The 8,283-nt window shown below is 44.1% G+C and overlaps 1 long non-coding RNA gene across 1 annotated transcript; it reads right to left on the bottom strand.

Annotated features, from left to right (window-relative positions):
- Positions 1 to 7: 7 nt before the first annotated feature.
- On the bottom strand, positions 8 to 6,614 carry LOC123030390. The gene is made up of 3 exons (XR_006416093.1): positions 6,448 to 6,614; positions 6,058 to 6,235; positions 8 to 493 (listed from the first exon to the last, which is right to left on the bottom strand). It is a non-coding gene; the product is annotated as an uncharacterized LOC123030390 (long non-coding RNA).
- Positions 6,615 to 8,283: the final 1,669 nt, after the last annotated feature.

Here is an 8,283-nt window from a genome sequence, read left to right as displayed (position 1 = left end):
CCAGTGCCTTTAATATCAGCCTTTATCCGGGAGTTGTTCAGACGAACGGAGTGCAATACAGAAGTGTCCCTTGTCGTAAGCACAGCCAGGATTTCTTTTTTGGGATGCCAGATGCAGCCCTGAGGAAGTATTGGGAACAGCTCACTAATTTCACTGATTTGATAAACCATTAGTTTGTTTCTTTCAGAAATGCTGTAACAGAGTTGCCACATGGTGATGTGTTTTTTATGCTGAATAGCAAGGAGTGCAGGAACATCTGGAGTGCATGATGGACCCCAGTAGAGTCCAAGCACATGTTCAAACTGACCAACAACATTGGAGTTGCCGAATTTAGGTTCTCCATTATGTAGGTATAAAGAAGTCAGTATCACTTGCTTTCCATCTGTCCAGGCAATCCCATGCACAGGGTGGATGGCCTGGTATAAGGCATTGAGGCCAGTTCTTAGCAATTTACCTTTTCCCAATTCCATCTTTAAGTTCTAACAGAATGCATCTGTAAAGGAAACAAACACTGCTTTAAACATTGTTGATTTCTGTCATATATGAGAGAAAATACAAAAAGACAAACAAGCATGATCAGGAGGTATGAGTAACACAGAATCTTCTGTTTTGTCTATTATCAAGAACTTTGCAAAGGTATTTTGTTTGCTGCTGGTAAAATCAGACTACTGGGCTTGATGGATTTTTGGCTTGATCCAGCAGGGCTGTTGTTATATTCTTTTCTGAAGTACTCACCTTTGAAAGTCAAATTCTGTACAATTAATGCTAACATCACCCTGATCACTAAAAATAGCCAGATAAAGACTCCACTGAAGCTTTGGTCTTCCACAAATTAGCTAATGCACACAGTATTCATACAAATATCTTTTTTTCCTTTTTCCTTTTTATTATTTTAATAACAGTAATGCTTGAAAAAGAAAGAAAATAGGAATTAAAAGGTGGAAAGACAAAACAACAAAGAAACAGCAAGGGATCTTAAACTAGTATTACACAGAATATCAAAGAATACACTGTAAGTCAATGGTTATTATCCTTTCTACTTCAGTCACATTTTAAAAAATTAAGTTAAAATTCATTGAAAATGTCTTCTAAATTGCGATTCTTTAACTTTTTCTTTATTCACCTTGACTCAAGTTACTATAACAACACATTAATATAAACATTTGTCTCTAACATATCCTCAGAAGTCTATTTCCTTTATATGTATATGTTTCTGTTGTTCAAATATCAATAATGTATAGATCTAAAATCAAACGGGGGGCCTTCATTGCGCAATACAGAGAAAATGTAATAGAACATAACAGGCAATATGGAGGAGTGAAGAACCACCTACTGATGAACTGATTTAAAAAAAATCTTGGACTGTGCCGAAATGGACAGACTGACTTTGTCTCTGAAGGAGAAAGAGAATACATACTTCTATCATACTTCTATCATACTTCTATCAAGATGGAGGTCCTGTTGGTGGGTGGTTCAGGCTTCGAGGTGGGGACTTGGGCCTTGTCCTAAATGGGGCTGCACTCCCTCTGAGGGACAGGGTTCGCATCTTGGGAGTGCGCCCCGACCCTGAGCTGTCATTAGAAGCTCAGGTGACAGCGGTGGCGAGGAGCGCCTTCCTTCAGCTCCAGCTGATTCATCAGCTGCGTTCATTCATCAGCTGCGTTGATTCATTCATCTGGAGAACAACTGCCTGGCAACAGTGACCCACGCATTGGTAACTTCCTGACTAGATTTCTGTTAACACGCTCTATGTGGGGCTACCCTTGAAGGCGGTCCAGATACTTCAATTGGTGCAAAATTGGTGTCAGGTTGCTGACGGGGACTGGGCGTTGTTCTCATATAACCCCAGTTCTCCGTCAGCTTCACTGGCTCCCTACTGAAGTCCGGGCCCAATTCAAGGTGTTGGTTATGACCTACAAAGCCCTTAACGGCTTGGGACCTGGTTATCTAAAGGAACGTCTGCATTCATATATGCCTGCCCGCCCCCTACGATCAGCAGTGGATGCCCTTCTCCGGGAACCCTCCATGAAGGATATTAGGACAGTGAGTACCCGGAGGAGGGCCTTTTCTGTGGTGGCACCCCACCTATGGAATGCGCTGCCCAGAGAGGTCCGCCTGGCGCTGTCATTATTTGCTTTTCAGTGCCAGGCGAAGACCTTTTTATTTAAAAGTTATTTTAACTGTTAACTTATTACTATTGTATTTATAGATTTTAATATATAGCCGAGATGATACCAGTTTTTAAATTATTGATTGTATTTTTATGTATGTTGTGAGCCACCCCGAGGCTTTGTTGCAAGGGGGGCGGCATAGAAATGTTTTAAATAAATAAATCATGGAGGGAAGGCGGGTGCGATCACAGGTGCACTTGTGCAAGGAAAGCAGGCGTGATGGCGGTCATCTCCACCCCAGTACAATCGCAGCCATCTCCTCCCCCACCTCCAACCATGACCACGATCGCACCCACCTTCCCTGCATGAGTGTGCCCCCGATTGTGCTCGCCTTCCCACTGAGTACGCCTGTGCCAGCTCAGAGCTTTTGGACTCACTTGGAGATCATTTTCACCAAGCAAGTCCAAAAGCTTTGAGGTGGGCCAGATAAAACAGCATGGCGGGCCGTATCTGGCCTACGGGCCATAGTTTAAGGACCCATGGTTTAGTCTATCATCTTGATTTTTGTTAAGGCTAAATATTTTAAACAAATGCTTTGAGTGCTATAAAAATGGACAGCACCATTTTAGTGGATAGGTGAAAATCAGTTTAGCAGTGCTTCTTGGTTATTTATGTCTTGCTATTTTCCTTCCCAGAAACTTAAGAGAGCTTGCATAAATGTATTTTATCCTCATAACAACCACCCTGGAAAGTAGGCTGGCCTAAAAGTCTGTGATTGGCCCAAGTCACCCAGTGAGCTCCATGGTGGAGCGTGGACTAGAACACAGATCACCTCAGTCTCAGTCCTGTATTCTTAACCACCAAACTGGCTTTCAATTATTTCTTAATTGAAGGAAGTGAAAGAACATATCGAAATTCCAAATAAGGACTATCTCCAGCACTTATGGGGGGTTATAACTTTGCATGAATTTGGAAAACGTTTCTATATCTGAATGTGACTAGCCCTTTCTCCCTTCTGGCTTGAAAATATGTCCCAGTCGAGTATGAGGGCCTCTTCACAGATGATGGTTTTGGTTATAGGGGAGTCCCCAAGATACAAATGTCCTGAAATTGTACATTTAATTTATGCATGTCTGCAAACACTGGTGTCATTCAGGTATCCTCCTCACAGATGCAGGATCAACTGCAACTCCCCACTGAGCATGGACTGGGGATAAAATCCAAGCTTGCCACATATGATGTATGAAATAGCACAATCAAGTACTTGAAAGGTTGTCACAAAAATGAAGGCCAGGATCTCATCTCAATCATCCTGGAGTGCAGGAGATGGAATAATGGGTTCTTGCTGAACATCAGGACAACAATGGAACCAATGACCTAGGGAGGTTGTGGGCTCCCCATCACTAGAGGCATTCAAGATGTAACTGGACAGCCCTCTCAGAGAGATGGTTTAACTTGGGGTCCTGTCCTGAGCAGGGGGTTGGACCTGATGGCCCTCTGGCCCCTTCCAATTCTGCTATTCTATGATTCCATAAAGAAGCTGGAAAGAGGAGGAAGCCCTCTGGGGATACCATCTAATTGGAAAATATCTAGCCATGAGGGTTTGGGGGCATATGCCCTCTTCTCCCATTTCTAAGAAAGATTACCAGCTTTCCTGACTTGTCCTATGTTACCAATTTTCTATTTGTACATGCAGGCCTAGTGGGTCTGGGAAGGCCCAACCATAATGTAGAAATTCAAACATCTACAATTAAACATGCTAGACTGCTGTTTGCTGGTATCAATCCCCCACTGCATGCAGTCTTGGGGAAAAGCCTGGCTGACTCAAGGCTATGAGGAACTGGAGGAGGAAAGCAGGCAGGCAAATGCAGCAAAAAAGAAACCAAACTGGCCTGGCGGAAGAGACTCATTCTGCTTATCCCAGCCCCACTACCAGTTCAGCCACTCAGAAAAGACAAGTGTGTGAACCTGCTGAGTCTATATACAGTTCAGTAGGGCCAGCAAAAGAGCTAAAGTGAGAGGCATGCAGTAGCAGTACCCAAGTCAGGGGGAAGACACAGCCAACCTGCCTATGTGTGCACACAGAGAACAAGTCAAAGTTTAATTTTCTGTAAGGTCCATGTCTATGATTGAGTTCAAATAAATGGTGAGTATTTGTGAGTAAGGCTCTAACTATGGTGATTCTACCACTAACTATGGTGATTCATGCAAACTTGGACCACTTCCTGCAAGGTGGCTTGTTTGTAGGCAACAAGCCACCCTGACAACCCATGGCTTGGGCTGTTGTATGTACACCTCATGGCTGCATATATTCCTGCCAAAAAACAAACAAACAAAATTCTGTTTAAGCAAGACAAAAAAACTCATTTTAAAAGGAAGCTTGAGTTTGACAGCTGTCAAAACTCTGTGTTCCCACGAAATATAGATCACACTTTTCCATTCTTCCAAGGAGCTAGAGTCTCGGGATAAAGTAGAAACAGTGGAGGACACTGAAAAAAATCAGATAGATAAATAGATAGATAGGAAACAGAAGACCCTAGAGACTCTTGGGAAAGGGGTCCTATGCATGCTACCTCTTTTGACAGCCGATCGATCCCATGTGGCTTTGCTTCTCACTTGACAGCTCACCATTTGACATCTGTCAAATGGATAACAAAGCAATAGATTAGCCTATTGTAGCCTTGTTTTGTCAAAAGCCATGGATGGTGCCTCCTATACTTTAAGAAGATACACCATCAAGGGCACTGACTGTGCACTTAAGATAGTTGGAATTGCACATTTGCACACCTTTGAAAATGCAAAAATGTCTGTGGAAATCTTCAGTACAAAAGAAATGTGGTAAACCAGTAACAGTTGCTCCAATGTGCCATTTGGATACTTCGAATGGGCTGTCATTTCAGCCCATTCACAGTCACAGTGAGAAGAAATGGTGGTTCTTGGCACAAAGTCCACCTGCAGGAGGACTGGAGGCAATCCAGGCAAGCTCAATCATCTGTCAGGAGCATCAGGGATTCTTATGTAAACAAACCACACCATGCAGGTTAATCACAGAGTTGGCTGCCATGTCATGTGAACTTACCCTATGTATTTAGGAGAAAGTAAATGTTGCTTGTATTTCTGTGATGTTTACATGAGATGATGGGAAATTTGTGCATGCACTGGGCAGGCAGGGGAAAGAAATTTTGATATTTTCTAAATGTATAATTCATCACCTTTATAATGCAAATTATGACTTTCCTTCCTGTGGTTTAACAGACTCTGAGGATTTGCTTTGTATGTAATTTGAATACTTATCCATAAATATTCACTTGTCTTTGTTACACTGTGTACCTATCATGAAATTTCAAATGTTTTCTAGAATGACTTCTATACTGTATGTATGCACATATTGCATATATATAGAGTAACCCATTTATTGTGGCATAGGTTGATTTCTACCAGAGTCTCAGCCTAACCTACCTCACAGGGTTGTTATAAGGATGAAACAGAAAAAACAATTATGTAACTCCCTCCCCTTGGGTTTCTTGATGAGAAAAAAGTGAAATATAATACATAAATAAGGTAATGGGTAAGGTAACAGGTCAGGGGCCACTCAGTATGATACAAAGCAACTAGCAGAATTGCCCCTCCTGTAAAAAGCTGCAAAACTGTGTGTGAGACCTCACTTGCTCAGGTTTTTCTGCTGTGTGTGCACTTTGTTCTCACTTTCTGCTTGCATCACATTAATCTGCATTAGGCTGATGTGAGGGGGAGAGATGTAGTGTTTGGTAGCAGGAGATCTGCGAACACGTGCAGAAGCTGAACATTCTGTCTAATGCATGGAACGTTTTTTGCAGGCCCTGCTGAGGCACCAGAATTTTATTTTTTGCAAGACTTGTCAAGCTCCCTTCTTACTAAGAAGGGTTCTGCTGGTGTCTACCCACTGATTTCTTCACAATATACATACCATACGCCAGGTCGAGTAGATTTGGTACTCGTACCATGCCTTGGCTCCCTGGCCCAACCTTAGGCCCCCGAATGCTGCTGGATTATAATTCCCATCGTCTCCAGCAACCACTACCAATGCTTGAGGTGATAAGAGCTGTAGTCCAACGGTATCTGGGGATGCAAGGCTGGAAAGGGGACTAAAGAGAAAAGGAAAGGGGGCTGAACTAGAAGGCAGGACAAGGGACTTAATGCCTTTTCTAAAAGGTTTGATCGAACGGACAGATCCCCACCACCACCTTTAGTAGCCTCTGTTTCTTTAGCGCCCGCCTGTACCAAATAATTCCTCCTACACCCGCCTGAGCCTCCTCATTCATTGCTACCCATTTGGTTCTGCCCACTCCTCCGTTACCTTTCCAAGAGCACCGTCCACTTGCCCCTCGGTACAGCAGCATCGGGCTCCTCCTGCACCCCACTGTTCTCAATTCATTACCGGGGCGCTAGGCTCTTGTTTTCCCGAGGAGGAGATGCTTGCCAACATACCCCCACTCAGAAGGCCTTTCCGACGAAGGCAGCAATCGATGGGAGAGGACGTTAAAGGGGCGGCATCCCAGCCCAAAGCGTCACGTCACTCTTCTGTCCATGATTGGTCATCACCGACGCTCTAACCTGCCCATTGGTTCATACATGAGCTAACAAACGCCACCTTGCGACAAAGCAAAACAAACACAGCCCCCACAATGCCATTGGGCATTGGGCGGAGCTCGTATGCAAAGGATACTATGTTGCATGATTAAAGAGTTTGGTGGGGCGGGGCGAAGTGGCCTTTTCTCGTGCATTTAAAGCAGTTGTGGCAGTTGCTCGTTAGTACTCTAAAACATGAGCGATTCAGACTTGCAATAGTTTATTAATTCGTGTTATTTATTCCTCCTTTCCAGAATTAAATGTCCAGTGCAGATAAAGACAATAAAAGGTACAAAATAATATGCAATATACGTCTTTCGGATGTGCCAGCTTCCTGACAGATTTTTATATTCAGGCACTAAATCTGAAGTGATGTTCCGTTATAATTCAAAGGGACTAACGTTGCAAGTAGACGGTTAAGGCGTGCGCTGTAAGCCCGTTGAACACGGCGGGACTCTCGACCGGGCAAACAATACGCAGCCGGAGACGGCAGGAAGGGGGTTTAACCCAGGACAAGGCATGCTTGGCGCTGCCCCACTCCCTCGCCGCCGACCCCGCGCCGTCTTTCAAAGTGCGGAGGCGGCGAGGGATCAAAGTATAGGTGCGTTGTGATGGTGGTGCTTCAGTTGGGCTGCCTCGACTTTCGCCCCTGTAACTTTTGCCTCCCTGGACGTTCGCTTTTTCCCAACATTTCGTCTTATTTCATTGTGACCAGGTTTGGACGACACGCCACAGCTTGCCCGGGACATTGTTACCTGAAACATACTCCCTCACAACACTTAGCCTAACCACTTAGCCTGAAATCTGCAGCCATGTTGTACTTCCTGTCCAGGAGGGAGAGGGGGAGGTATGGAGAACCCTGTGTGAACTCCTGGTACAGGATGACTGGATGTCAAAGCGGGTAAATGAGAAGTATCTTTGGAGCCTGGAACCGGTTGGAATCCCGGTGAAGCCTCCATAAAAGTAGCAAATGGCATTATAAATTACTAATAGTTGAGAAACATAGAGCGGATGTGAATAATTCTGAGATAATCAACAGACACATTAGAAAGGGGAGTCTCTGAATAAATAAATAGTTTTCTGTAAACTAACAAATAGAACAAAGAATAATAGGGAAATGAATTTACTTTGTATCTGGACAACCTGTTATGACATAGGGTATATAATGTATGTTCTCTGTACCTCTTTCGAGACTCTGATTTGGGAAGCATCTCCCCTCTGTCTCCGTTTATTCTATAGTGCACCAAAATAAAACTGCAATTAGCTCTAAGTCTCGTCTCAGGCTCTGTTTAGTTTTTGGGTCTGGGGTCCCCCCAGGGTTTGCCCCAGCTGTTAACTGGTTAGAGTCTGCTAACACATTAAACTCAATGCCTTGCACAATGCCTGTGTGCATCTTGCACAATCCAGCCACGGAGGCGAGGGGGAGCTTCGTGTCATGCGAACCAAGCAAAAGTGGGTTAAACAACCCTTGCCCCCCCCCCGAGGGAGGGGGACTTGCATGTTCACTGTGGAGGCCTCGCACCCACCTCATAATTTGCAGTTTCCCTGTGTGCTTAATTTTAAT

The sequence above is a fragment of the Varanus komodoensis genome, unplaced genomic scaffold, assembly GCF_004798865.1.
Source record: "Varanus komodoensis strain SLA01 unplaced genomic scaffold, ASM479886v1 scaffold44_3, whole genome shotgun sequence".
NCBI classification, from domain to species: domain Eukaryota; kingdom Metazoa; phylum Chordata; class Lepidosauria; order Squamata; family Varanidae; genus Varanus; species Varanus komodoensis.
The sequence above is the reverse complement of the archived record's forward strand: the minus strand, read 5'-3'. Positions and strand labels throughout refer to the sequence as shown.